The sequence below is a fragment of the Ranitomeya imitator genome, chromosome 9 (assembly GCF_032444005.1).
Source record: "Ranitomeya imitator isolate aRanImi1 chromosome 9, aRanImi1.pri, whole genome shotgun sequence".
Classification (NCBI taxonomy): Eukaryota; Metazoa; Chordata; class Amphibia; order Anura; family Dendrobatidae; genus Ranitomeya; species Ranitomeya imitator.
In genome coordinates this window covers 14,435,998-14,451,000 of record NC_091290.1, presented here as the reverse complement: position 1 = coordinate 14,451,000, position 15,003 = coordinate 14,435,998, and positions in this window count along the sequence as shown.

Sequence of the window (15,003 nt, the reverse complement as noted above, 5' to 3'; positions counted from 1 at the left end):
GGGGGAGTTGGAGTATATTGTGGAGAAGATTTGGGATTCTCGTGTTTCAAGGCGGAAACTCCAGTATCTGGTTAAGTGGAAGGGTTATGCTCAGGAAGATAATTCCTGGGTCTTTGCCTCTGATGTCCATGCTCCCGATCTTGTTCGTGCCTTTCATATGGCTCATCCTGGTCGTCCTGGGAGCTCTGGTGAGGGTTCGGTGACACCTCCTCAAGGGGGGGGTACTGTTGTGAATTCTGTGGCAGAGCTCCCTCCTGTGGTCACAAGTGGTACTTCGGCTGGTTCTCTCTGTGAGCTTCCGTTGGTGGAGGAAAGTGGTACTGCGGCTTCTGTGTTTCCTTCCTCAGGTGATGTGGTGAAGTCGTTAGGTGCTGCTCTATTTAACTCCACCTAGTGCTTTGATCCTGGCCTCCAGTCAATGTTCTAGTATAGGACTTGCTTCCTCCTGGATCGTTCCTGTGGCCTGCTGCTCTGCATAGCTAAGTTCCTCTTTGCTATTTGTTTGCTGTTTTTTTTCTGTCCAGCTTGTCTATTTGTTTTTTCTGTTTGCTGGAAGCTCTGGGACGCAGAGGGTGTACCTCCGTGCCGTTAGTTCGGTACGGAGGGTCTTTTTGCCCCTTTGCGTGGTTTTTGTAGGGTTTTGTGTTGACCGCAAAGTTACCTTTCCTATCCTCGCTCTGTTCAGAAAGTTGGGCCTCACTTTGCTAAATCTATTTCATCTCTACGTTTGTCTTTTCATCTTAACTCACAGTCATTATATGTGGGGGCTGCCTTTTCCTTTGGGGTATTTCTCTGATGCAAGGTAGGCTTATTTTCTATCTTCAGGCTAGCTAGTTTCTCAGGCCGTGCCGAGTTGCATAGGGAGCGTTAGGCGCAATCCACGGCTGCCTTTAGTGTGGTTGGAGAGGATTAGGGATTGCGGTCAACAGAGTTCCCACGTCTCAGAGCTCGTTCTTGTTTTTTGGGTTATTGCCAGGTCACTGTATGTGCGCTGACCTCTATGTCCATTGTGGTACTGAATTACCTTTCATAACACGTCACGTTGCATTTGCAGAGCCCCTGATGTACCCAAACAGTAGAAACACCCCACAAGTGACCCCATATTGGAAACTAGACCTCCCATGGAACTTATCTTGATGTGTTGTGAGAACTTTGAACCCCCAAGTGTTTCACTACAGTTTATAACGCAGAGCCGTGAAAATAATTTTTTTTTTCACAAAAATGATTTTTTAGCTCCCAGTTTTGTATTTTCACAAGGGTAACAGGATAAATTGGATGCCAAAAGTTGTTGTCCAATTTGTTCTGAGTACGCTGATACCCCATATGTGGGGGGAAACAACTGTTTGGGCGCATGGTAGAGTTCGGAAGGGAAGGAGCGCCATTTGGAATGCAGACTTAGATGGATTGGTCTGCAGGCGTCACGTTGCATTTTCAGAGCCCCTGATGTACCTAAACAGTAGAAACACCCCACAAGTGACCCCATATTGGAAACTAGACCTCCCAAGGAACTTATCTTGATGTGTTGTGAGAACTTTGAACCCCCAAGTGTTTCACTACAGTTTACAACGCAGAGCCATGAAAATATAAAATCTTTTTTTTCCCACAAAAATGATTTTTAGCCCCCCAAATTTTTTATTTTCCCAAGGGGTAACAAGAGAACTTGGACCCCAAAAGTTGTTGTCCAATTTGTCCCGAGTATGCTGATACCCCATGTGTTGGGGTAAACCCCTGTTTGGGCGCACCGGAGAGCTCGGAAGGGAAGTAGCACTGTTTTACTTTTTCAACACAGAATTGGCTGGAATTGAGATCGGACGCCATGTCGCGTTTGGAGAGCCCCTGATGTGCCTAAACAATGGAAACCCCCAATTCTAACTGAAACCCTAATCCAAACACACCCCTAACCATAATCCCAATAGTAACCCTAACCACACCCCTAACCCTGACACACCCCTAACTCTAATCCAAACCCTAATCCCAACCGTAAATGTAATCCAAACCTTAACTTTAGCCCCAACCCTAGCCCTTTATGTAAAATACAAGTGACTAGCACACTCTTGGAGTGTGCTAGTCACTTGCATTTTACATAAAGGCTTGGGAACCTATGACTGTGCACCTCCTCCTTTTGGCTGTGCTGAACATTTTCTATATAACTACTCCAACCCTAACCCTAACTTTAGCCCCAACCCTAACCCTAACTTTAGCCCCAACCCTAACCCTAACTTTAGCTCCAACCCTAGCCCCAACCCTAACCCTAGCCCTAACCCTAGCACTAACCCTAACCCCAGCCCTAACCCTAACCTTAACCCTAGCCCTAACCCTAACCCTAGCCCTAGCCCTAACCCTAGCCCTAACGGGAAAAAGGAAATAAATACATTTATTTTATTTTATTATTTTTCCCTAACTAAGGGGGTGATGAAGGGGGTTTTTATAGCATTTTTTATAGCAGATTTTTATGATTGGCAGCTGTCACACACTAAAAGACGCTTTTTATAGAAAAAAAGTTTTTGCGTCTCCACATTTTGAGACCTATAATTTTTCCATACTTTGGTCCACAGAGTCATGTGAGGTCTTGTTTTTTGTGGGACGAGTTGACATTTTTATTGGTAACATTTTCTGACACGTGACAGTTTTTGATCGCTTTTTATTCCGATTTTTGTGAGGCAGAATGACCAAAAACCAGCTATTCATGAATTTCTTTTGGGGGAGGTGTTTATACCGTTCCGCATTTGGTAAAATGGATAAAGCAGTTTTATTCTTTGGGTCAGTACGATTACAGCGATACCTCATTTATATAACTTTTTTATGTTTTGGCGCTTTTATATGATAAAAACTATTTTATAGAAAAAATAATTATTTTGGAGGGTAACAGAGGGTGGCAGTGGGATTGGGGTGAAGGAGCAGTTATCTGACAGGAGAAAACCAACTCCTCCACCATATTTTCTGCAGGGGCGGGGTGTGTGAGAAAGGTGGAAGCCACCTATGTACAAGACTATAACTACTATAATAATGCTCCTATATACAAGAATATAACTACTATAATACTGCTCCTATATACAAGAATATAACTACTATAATACTGCTCCTATGTACAAGAATATAACTACTATAATAATGACCCTTATGTACAAGAATGTATCTACTATAATACTGCCCCTATGTACAAGAATATAACTACTATAATACTGCTCCTATGTACATGAATATATCTACTATAATACTGCTCCTATGTACAAGAATATAACTACTATAATAATGACCCTTATGTACAAGAATGTATCTACTATAATACTGCCCCTATGTACAAGAATATAACTACTATAATACTGCTCCTATGTACATGAATATATCTACTATAATATTGTTCCTATGTACAAGAATATAACTACTATAATACTTCTCCTATGTACAAGAATATAACTACTTTAATACTGCTCCTATGTACAAGAATATAACTACTATAATACTGCTCCTATGTACATGAACATAACTACTTTAATACTGCTCCTATGTACAAGAATATAACTACTATAATACTGCCCCTATGTACAAGAATATAACTACTATAATGCTGCTCCTATGTACAAGAATAAAACTACTATAATGCTGCTCCTATGTACAAGAATATAACTACTATAATACTGCTCCTATGTACAAGAATATAACTACTATAATACTGCCCCTATGTACAAGAATATAACTACTATAATACTGCTCCTATGTACAAGAATATAACTACTATAATACTGCTCCTATGTACAAGAATAGAACTACTATAATACTGCTCCTATGTGCAAGAATATAACTACTATAATACTGCCCCTATGTACAAGAATATAACTAATATAATACTGCTCCTATGTACAAGAATATAACTACTATAATACTGCTCCTATGTACAAGAATATAACTACTATAAAACTGCTCCTATGTACAAGAATATAACTACTATAATACTGCTCCTATGTACATGAACATAACTACTCTAATACTGCTCCTATGTACAAGAATATAACTACTATAATACTGCTCCTATGTACAAGACTATAATTACTATAATACTGCCCCCTATGTACAAGAATATAACTACTATAATACTGCCCCTATGTACAAGAATATAACTACTATAATACTGCTCCTTTGTACAAGAATATAACTACTATAATACTGCTCCTATGTACAAGAATAAAACTACTATAATGCTGCTCCTATGTACAAGAATATAACTACTATAATGCTGCTACTATGTACAAGAATATAACTACTATAATGCTGCTCCTATGTACAAGAATAAAACTACTATAATGCTGCTCCTATGTACAAGAATATAACTACTATAATGCTGCTCCTATGTACAAGAATATAACTACTATAATACTGCTCCTATGTACAAGAATATAACTGCTATAATGCTGCTCCTATGTACAAGAATATAACTACTATAATGCTGCTCCTATGTACAAGAATATAACTACTATAATGCTGCTCCTATGTACAAGAATAAAACTACTATAATGCTGCTCCTATGTACAAGAATATAACTACTATAATGCTGCTCCTATGTACAAGAATATAACTACTATAATGCTGCTCCTATGTACAAGAATATAACTACTTTAATACTGCTCCTATGTACAAGAATATAACTACTTTAATACTGCTCCTATGTACAAGAATATAACTACTATAATGCTGCTCCTATGTACAAGAATATAACTACTATAATACTGCCCCTATGTACAAGAATATAACTACTTTAATACTGCTATTAGTAAAAAAAGGAACAGCACAACACTTCTACTTATCTCTGGGTGCAAAGCCTCCAGGCAACCTGTCCACTGGTTATCCAAAGTCCATAAAGTTCAAAAAAGAAGGCAGCACTCCATTTTTCTTAGTAAATGTGCAGAGTTTTAATCAGACCCACATGTCTGTGCGACGTTTCGGCTCTAAATGAGTCTTTCTCAAGTAGTGGATACAATGTTGTATACACTGTGGACATGTGGGTCTGATAAAAACTCTGCACATTTACTAAGAAAAATGGAGTGCTGCCTTCTTTTTTGAACTTTATTACTTTAATACTGCTCCTATGTACAAGACTATAACTGCTATAATACTGCTCCTATGTACAAGAATATAACTACTATAATACTGCTCCTATGTACAAGACTATAACTGCTATAATACTGCCCCTATGTACAAGAATATAACTACTATAATACTGCCCCTATGTACAAGAATATAACTACTATAATACTGCTCCTATGTACAAGACTATAACTGCTATAATACTGCCTCTATGTACAAGAATATAACTACTATAATACTGCTCCTATGTACAAGAATATAACTACTATAATACTGCCCCCTATGTACAAGAATATAACTACTATAATACTGCCCTATGTACAAAAATGTAACTGCTATAAAACAATTCTGGTTTATAAGACCCTATTTACCCATTTGGAAAAATACAGAAAGTCTGTGTATTTGAGCCGATGATAGTTTGATGTATCAGACGCATTACACTTACCATTTATTCTTGGACGATATTATTACAGTCACTTTCCTGTGTACTTAATACAACTGTTCCTATAATATGCTGAGATATATTATGTGAATGGCTGTCATTTGTAATGCTATAACTCCAGCTGTGAGCGCTGGAAATAACAAAAAGAGCAATAGAATAAATGAGCTCCTCCGCCACCAGTGCGGTTTAGCCAAAATTTGTTTGTTGCCGTCTTTTAGATTTTTGACTTGTAATATGTCTGAGGGTGTTAGGAGTAATTCATATGTGATGGCAGTGCAAAAAGTCATACTGTCGGTATAAAATTATGGAGTAGAGGCATCATAGATTTCTATGGTCGCCCTATTACAGGTTTAAACAAAATCTCACCATATTACGTTTACAAGCCCTTAGACACATATCACTTCTATTTTATCGTTACTTATGTAGTCTTCAAAAGTTAATGCAGCGCCCCAGAGTCCTGGTCATTGCAGTAATGTTATTCTTCCACCAGGGAGAGTGATGTTACGTCTGAGGGCAATGAAGGAGATCTTCTGTCCAGGTATCACAACCACATAGCACACTTCACACTCCAGTCCGCCAGGGGGAGCTAAGCTTCTATTAGGGCACTCCTCACATATAGATAAAACTGGTGGGTTGGTTAGAAAGTTAGTCAGTCAGTCCCGACCGAGTTTGGCAGAGGCTGGTTGGAGTGGGTTCCAGCCAGCTCCAGACTGCAGCCTGCGGAAGGCGAGGGTACACGGAGCTGCGCCTGCATTCCATGCGGCAGCATCCCAAGAAGGTGACATTGAAAGGAATTGTGTTGCAGTGAGTGAGAAACTAAGTCATAGGAAAAGGAGAAGAATATCAGAGGGGGACCAGTTAGAAGCAGGCTGCCTCCTTCTGAAGCGCAGTACCGGTAGCCAGAACACCGAGGGAGTAAGGATCTCTATGCTTTACTTCAGAGACTGGCAGTACAGTTGATTCCACGTTGGCTGCCCGACCATATACCCAGGAAGCATGGTGGCAACTTGTGGGGGCCGGGGCATCTCTAGGGTCCCAATAAAAAGCCTCAGGCCACTAGTCATACGGGTTTTGTCCTATCCGTCAGGGGGTCAGAGAGGAAGAGACTTAACATCTACAAAAGTTGTGAGGACCTTACCGAGTTGCTCAGCAGGGAGGTACTATAACGCCCAAGCGCTAGAGGAAGGCTACTGATTTCCACCTGGACAAGGGGACTCTGGATTTGGAATGATGCTCAAGATCAAAGTGGAAAATCAAATTGCAGGCTGATCCAACTTCGGTGGAAATTTCTTATGAAAAGGAAATGATGCTCAGTAGTGTGTGTGGCCTCCACGTGCCTGTATGACCTTCCAACAATGCCTGGGCATGCTCCTGATGAGGCGGCGGATGGCCTCCTGAGGGATCTCCTCGCAGACCTGGAATAAAGCATCGACCAACTCCTGGACAGTCTGTGCTGCAACATGACGTTGGTGGATGGAGCAAGACATGATGTCCCAGATGTGCTCAATCGGATTCAGGTCTGGGGAACGGGTGGGCCAGTCCATAGGTTCAATGCCTTCATCTTGCAGGAACTGCTGACACACTCCAGCCACATGAGGTCTGGCATTGTCCTGCTTTAGGAGGAACCCACGGCCAATCACACCAGCATATGGTCTCATAAGGGGTCTGAGGATCTCATCTCGGTGCCTAATAGCAGTCAGGCTACCTCTGGCGAGCACATGGAGTCCTGTGCGGCCCTCCAAAGAAATGCCACACCACACCATTACTGACCCAATGCCAAACCGGTCATGCTGAGGGATGTTGAAGGCAGCAGATCGCCCTCCATGGCGTCTCCAGACTCTGTCACATCTGTCACATGTGCTCAGTGTGACCCTGCTTTCATCTGTGAAGAGCACAGGGCGCCAGTGGCGAATTTGCCAATCCTGGTTTTCTGTGGAAAATGCCAAGCATCCTGCACAGTGTTGGGCTGTGAGGACAACCCCATCTGTGGACATCGGACACTCCGACCAACCTCATTTAGTTGGTTTCTAACCGTTTGTGCAGACACATGCACATTTGTGGCCTGCTGGAGGTCATTTTGCAGGGCTCTGGCAGTGCTCCTCCTGTTCCTCCTTGCACAAAGGCTGAGGTAGCAGTCCTGCTGCTGGGTTGTTGCCCTCCTACGGCCCCCTCCACATCTCCTGGTGTGCTGGCCTGTCTCCTGGTAGCGCCTCCAGCCTCTGGACACTACGCTGACAAACACAGCAAACCTTCATGCCACAGCTCGCATTGATGTGCCATCCTGGATGAGCTGCACTACCTGAGCCACTTGTGTGGGTTGTAGAGTCCGTCTCATGCTACAACGAGTGTGAAAGCACAAGCAACATTCAAAAGTGACCAAAACATCAGTCAGAAAGCATTGGCACTGAGATGTGATCTGTGGTCCCCACCTGTAGAACTGCTCCTTTATTTAGGCTGTCATGATAATTGCCAATAAATTTCCATCTGTTGTCTATTCCATTTGCACAACAGCATGTGAAATTGATTGTCAATCAGTGTTGCTTCCTAAGTGGACAGTTTGATTTCACAGAAGTTTGATTTACTTGGAGTTAGATTCTGTTGTTTGTGTTCCCTTTATTTTTATGAGCAGTACATATGTCCAGGTAAAAAAAATAACATGTTACACCAATATAATTAAAGAGGAAAATTACATCTCCAAAGACATCAAACAGTGATATGCGATTTTCCTATGCGTTTCAGACTGAATCAGTCCATGATTAAGGAAAATGACCATTCCAAAGATATCCAACACTAAAGTGTGAAGTTCCTACGCGTTTCAGACTTTGAACCAGTCCATGATTAAGGACTGGATCACAGTCTGAAAAGCGCAGGAAATTCCACAGTTGTATGTTACTGTTGAATGTATTTGGAAATGTTATTTTTCTTTTTAATCATAATGGAATAAAGTTGTTTTTTTTTCACCCAGACATATTTACGGCTGGAGGAGTTTTCCTTTCGAAGTCTAGCAGGAGTGGCTTCCTCCCGTGATGATGATCACAATGCTTTACCAGGAGAGAGATGGTTTCCTTCCACTATTACATCATCTTCCATAACTCTCGACATCGTCCATCTATAACAGAATCCGTAACACATGCAACATCTGAGCTGCCGAGGGTTAAACCTTCCCGATATAGCGATACCTCATTGACTCCGCTCTGTTTTTAGACAGGAGTGGAAGACACAATTGAGTATACAGAAGAGGGCAATCATGCGTCGGTTACATAATTTTGAGTTAATTACACGGCATGTTGATGTATCTCTTTCATAGCCGGTTTCATGTCAATGAGGATGTTTTCTCTCAATCAGGCGGCATTTAATTAACATACATTAACCATCTTTTCAATCGGAATTCAATTTGCCTAGAAACTGTAAGCGCTCATCAGACTTTGTAATGTTTCCATGTTTGAAGGTTTCTCGAGACACAAGAGTGCGATAGCCATTAATGTCTCTTGCAAAACGGCCATTATGGAGTCTTAACAGCCTCTCGTACTTCCATTAACGCGCCTGAAGAAGTTCTGTTGGGGTCTTCAACGCCAGTACTTCATTGAGGTTAGCATCCGAGCTGTACCATGGGGGGAAGAAGGTTCTCACGATGCACAAACGCGGCTTTACAACCCAGAGCTTTCTTCGAAGGTCTTTGAAGACCGTTAAGCTGTAGAACGTATCAAATAATTGCCAGACCAAGGAAGCCTCCAGTGTTTCAATTTGCCTTAAATGCCTTCACATCTCACTTATAATCCATTAGCCTGGAACTAAATCATTCTTATTAGGTGGATATTTTAATTTGCGGCGCGATACAGCAGAAGATATTTGTATTATGCATGTAAAGTGCACTGCGCGGAAACATACAGGCGTATTCAAACTTGCATTTGTTTCAGTCTACGCAATGCATAAAATGTTTATTAAGGCAGCTAGGTTCATCTGCAGCTTCTACTTGATGTGCAAACTTGAGACTGAAGTAGAAATTGAGGGGTTTTTTTCAGACAGTGCCCCTCTTCACCACAGGCTAAGTCTGGTATTGCAACTCCGCCTCATTTGAGTAAAATATTACTAAAATAAGAACAGATCCAAATTTTTTAATTGCTGGATGACCTATAACGAGTATGCCCATGATGAGGAGCACGCAGCAACATTATGACATGATGAACATGAGGTCCTGCTTACTGTGCAAGTGTGTACTAATAAAAGTAATAGCTGATGGCAGAAATAAGAGAAATCTCTGATCTCCTCCATTTATCCCTTAAAGAATTATAAAAAAGTGTCAATTCAACTCACCACTAGTGATGAGTGAATATTCTCGGATAAGGTGTTACATGAGCACGCTCGGATGCTAACCGAGTGACTTTGGCGTTCTGAAAAAATATGTTCAGGTCCTTGCAGCTGTATGTGCCACTGATGTTTGACAGCCACAACATATGCAGGGATTGCCTAGGATGAAACCAGACGTACCTGTTTGTGGACGATTCCCCAGAGCCACAGTAAGGTTCGTTCAGCATCCCCTCACCCCGACGCGCGTTTTGTCACCAGCTTTTTCTGGGGGCGACACCTAACAAACACGCAATCCCTGCATGTGTTGTGGCTGTCAAACGACCACGAGATATGCAGTGCAGGAACTCAAACATATTTTTCAAGTATGCCAAAGTTACCTGGATAGCACCCGGACATGCTCGGATAACGCCTTACCCGACCACATTTGCTCATCACTACTCACCACTCTTGTGTTAGGGAACAGTGAGACGACTATATAACTCAGAAAAAGATCATAACACAATATTCAGACTGGTCGTTGGCTCTCCCAACTCGAGCGTGACAGCTGCAAACTAATACATGCTGTCCCGCTGGAGAGCCGACGACCAGTCCGAGTATTGTGTTGAGATCCTCATCCGAGTTATGTGGCTCTTCTGACTCTTCCCATAGAGAAACGTATCCCAGGAGACTTCCATGGTAAACATTCTGTGATTTTTGGCATGGTGCATGCAGTATGCACCAAAGGAAGGTAGCAAATATCTTTAATCGTATAGAATACAAGAAATTGGCACAATATGCACACATTAAAAAAACTAAACATAATAATAATAATCTTTCTTTTTATATAGCGCTAACATATTCCGCAGCGCTTTACAGTTTGCACACATTATCATCGCTGTCCCCGATGGGGCTCACAATCTTAGATCCCTATAATTTGTAATTTCTCTCAATTTTACAACCCAGAGACACTACCTCTTTTGCTAAGTACCATCTTATTCTTAGAAAAATGGCGAGAGTCTGGAGAATCAGGACAGAAAAAAAAATGTTGGCCCAAATTTGCAACTTTTTTTTCAATAGCAATTCTGGTACATTGCCGTTAATAAATATGCCCAATTTCCTTACAAATGCCTGTCCACTTTAAACTCAAAGAGTAATGTGCCTACCTACAGATATGTGCCAGTATTTTTACAGAAAAAAAAATAAAAAATCCCACTTTGGTATTTAAATACAAAGTTAATCATATAATAAGAAAAAGCGAACCCATAAAAAAAATTGGAAAAAAAAACTTGCAAATGTATTTAATAAAGTTTATGTAGTGTACAAGACATAAAATTATGTGGACAAGAATCGTCACAACACTAACAACCTGTATGAAAAAATGACAACATAATTATAAAGGTGTAAAAGTCTGGGTGTATAGCAATTTGCTTATTTTCTGCTATTTTGCTAACATAAAATTCAGATACAAAAACTCTGATGTACAAGGTATATGTGAGAAAACATGGCACATGCGTAAAATTACAATTCTTCACACAAGGAATAAACTGTCTATAGGAGTGAAGAAGAGATCAAAAATAAAATGTTATGATTACTGGAATCCAAAGAGGAAAGATAAAACAAATTGTCATCAAAAGTTCATGAAAGAAGTTTCCACAACAACCTCAAGGTATTTCCTATTCTTAAAACATAGGGGATAACTTACTGATTGATGGGACACAAAGTGATCCTGCAAATGGGGATCCAGAACTCCAACAACGGGGCTATGCTGAACGCTTCCTTGAATTGAGTGGATGCACAATTCATCATCTATGGGATTGTTGGAGAAGATGAAGTACAGTGCTCAACTATTCCCAACATTCCCATTGACAATGAATGGCGTGAAGGCCGAGCATGAGCACCTCCACTCAATATGGGGCTCTGTGTGGTCCATTCTCAGGACCAATAAGCAAGTCATTCCATTTTACTTTTAGGAAGACCCCTTTGTGACTTGATTACACTGCCCACAGACAGGTCCTTATGTCAGACCAACCTTGGCAGACTGTTATGGCTGGCAATCAGGCAACACAGCGTGCAGTAATCAGCGCACATACAGAGATCTGGCAATAACCCAAAACAATAGGACGAGCTCTGAGACGTGGAATCTCTGTAGACTGCAGTACCTGATCTATCCTCATACAACTGGAAGCAGCAGTGGATTGCGCCTATCACTACCTATGCAACTCGGCACTGCCTGAGGAGCTGACTAGCCTGAAGATAGAAATACAAGCCTGACTTACCTCAGAGAAATACCCCAAAGGAATAGGCAGCCCCCACATATAATGACTGTTAGCAAGATGAAAAGACAAACGTAGGAATGAAATAGATTCAGCAAAGTGAGGCCCGATATTCTAGACAGAGCGAGGATAGCAAAGAGAACTATGCAGTCTACAAAAAACCCTAAAACGAAAACCACGCAAAGGGGCAAAAAGACCCACCGTGCCGAACTAACAGCACGGCGGTGCACCCCTTTGCTTCTCAGAGCTTCCAGCAAAAGATAATAACAAGCTGGACAGAAAAAACAGAAAACAAACTAGAAGCACTTATCTAGCAGAGCAGCAGGCCCAAGGAAAGATGCAGTAGCTCAGATCCAACACTGGAACATTGACAAGGAGCAAGGAAGACAGACTCAGGTGGAGCTAAATAGCAAGGCAGCCAACGAGCTCACCAAAACACCTGAGGGAGGAAGCCCAGAGACTGCAATACCACTTGTGACCACAGAAGTGAACTCAGCCACAGAATTCACAACAGTACCCCCCCCTTGAGGAGGGGTCACCGAACCCTCACCAGAACCCCCAGGCCGACCAGGATGAGCCACATGAAAGGCACGAACAAGATCTGGGGCATGGACATCAGAGGCAAAAACCCAGGAATTATCTTCCTGAGCATAACCCTTCCATTTGACCAGATACTGGAGTTTCCGTCTAGAGACACGAGAATCCAAAATCTTCTCCACAATATACTCCAATTCCCCCTCCACCAAAACAGGGGCAGGAGGCTCCACAGATGGAACCATAGGTGCCACGTATCTCCTCAACAACGACCTATGGAATACATTATGTATGGAAAAGGAGTCTGGGAGGGTCAGACGAAAAGACACCGGATTGAGAATCTCAGAAATCCTATACGGACCAATAAAACGAGGTTTAAATTTAGGAGAGGAAACCTTCATAGGTATATGACGAGAAGATAACCAAACCAGATCCCCAACACGAAGTCGGGGTCCCACACGGCGTCTGCGATTAGCGAAAAGCTGAGCCTTCTCCTGGGACAAGGTCAAATTGTCCACTACCTGAGTCCAGATCTGCTGCAACCTGTCCACCACATAATCCACACCAGGACAGTCCGAAGACTCAACCTGTCCTGAAGAGAAACGAGGATGGAACCCAGAATTGCAGAAAAATGGAGAGACCAAGGTAGCCGAGCTGGCCCGATTATTAAGGGCGAACTCAGCCAACGGCAAAAATGACACCCAATCATCCTGGTCAGCGGAAACAAAACATCTCAGATATGTTTCCAAGGTCTGATTGGTTCGTTCGGTCTGGCCATTAGTCTGAGGATGGAAGGCCGAGGAAAAAGATAGGTCAATGCCCATCCTACCACAAAAGGCTCGCCAGAACCTCGAGACAAACTGGGAACCTCTGTCAGAAACAATATTCTCAGGAATGCCATGTAAACGAACCACATGCTGGAAGAACAAAGGCACCAAATCAGAGGAGGAAGGCAATTTAACCAAGGGCACCAGATGGACCATTTTAGAAAAGCGATCACAGACCACCCAAATGACAGACATCTTTTGAGAAACGGGAAGGTCAGAAATGAAATCCATCGAAATATGTGTCCAAGGCCTCTTCGGGACCGGCAAGGGCAAAAGCAACCCACTGGCACGTGAACAGCAGGGCTTAGCCCTAGCACAAATTCCACAGGACTGCACAAAAGCACGCACATCCCGTGACAGAGATGGCCACCAGAAGGATCTAGCAACCAACTCCCTGGTACCAAAGATTCCTGGATGACCGGCCAGCACCGAACAATGAAGTTCAGAGATAACTTTACTAGTCCACCTATCAGGGACGAACAGTTTCTCGGCCGGACAACGATCAGGTTTATTAGCCTGAAATTTCTGCAACACTCTCCGCAAATCAGGGGAGATGGCAGACACAATGACTCCTTCCTTGAGGATACTCGCCGGCTCAGATAACCCCGGAGAGTCGGGCACAAAACTCCTAGACAGAGCATCCGCCTTCACATTTTTAGAGCCCGGAAGGTATGAAACCACAAAATCAAAACGAGCAAAAAATAACGACCAACGGGCCTGTCTAGGATTCAAGCGCTTGGCAGACTCAAGATAAGTAAGGTTCTTATGATCAGTCAAAACCACCACGCGATGCTTAGCACCCTCAAGCCAATGACGCCACTCCTCGAATGCCCACTTCATGGCCAGCAACTCTCGGTTGCCCACATCATAATTACGCTCAGCAGCAGAAAATTTCCTGGAAAAGAAAGCACATGGTTTGAACACTGAGCAACCAGAACCTCTCTGTGACAAAACCGCCCCTGCACCAATCTCAGAAGCATCAACCTCGACCTGGAACGGAAGAGAAACATCAGGTTGACACAACACAGGGGCACAGCAAAAACGACGCTTCAACTCCTGAAAAGCTTCCACGGCAGCAGAAGACCAATTAACCAAATCAGCACCCTTCTTGGTCAAATCGGTCAATGGTCTGGCAATGCTAGAAAAATTACAGATGAAGCGACGATAAAAATTAGCAAAGCCCAGGAATTTCTGCAAACTTTTTAGAGATGTCGGCTGAGTCCAATCCTGGATGGCCTGAACCTTAACCGGATCCATCTCGATAGTAGAAGGGGAAAAGATGAACCCCAAAAATGAAACTTTCTGCACACCGAAGAGACACTTTGATCCCTTCACGAACAAGGAATTAGCACGCAGTACCTGGAAAACCATTCTGACTTGCTTCACATGAGACTCCCAATCATCTGAGAAGATCAAAATGTCATCCAAGTAAACAATCAAGAATTTATCCAGATACTCACGGAAAATGTCATGCATAAAAGACTGAAAAACAGATGGAGCATTGGCAAGTCCGAACGGCATCACCAGATACTCAAAATGACCCTCGGGCGTATTAAAT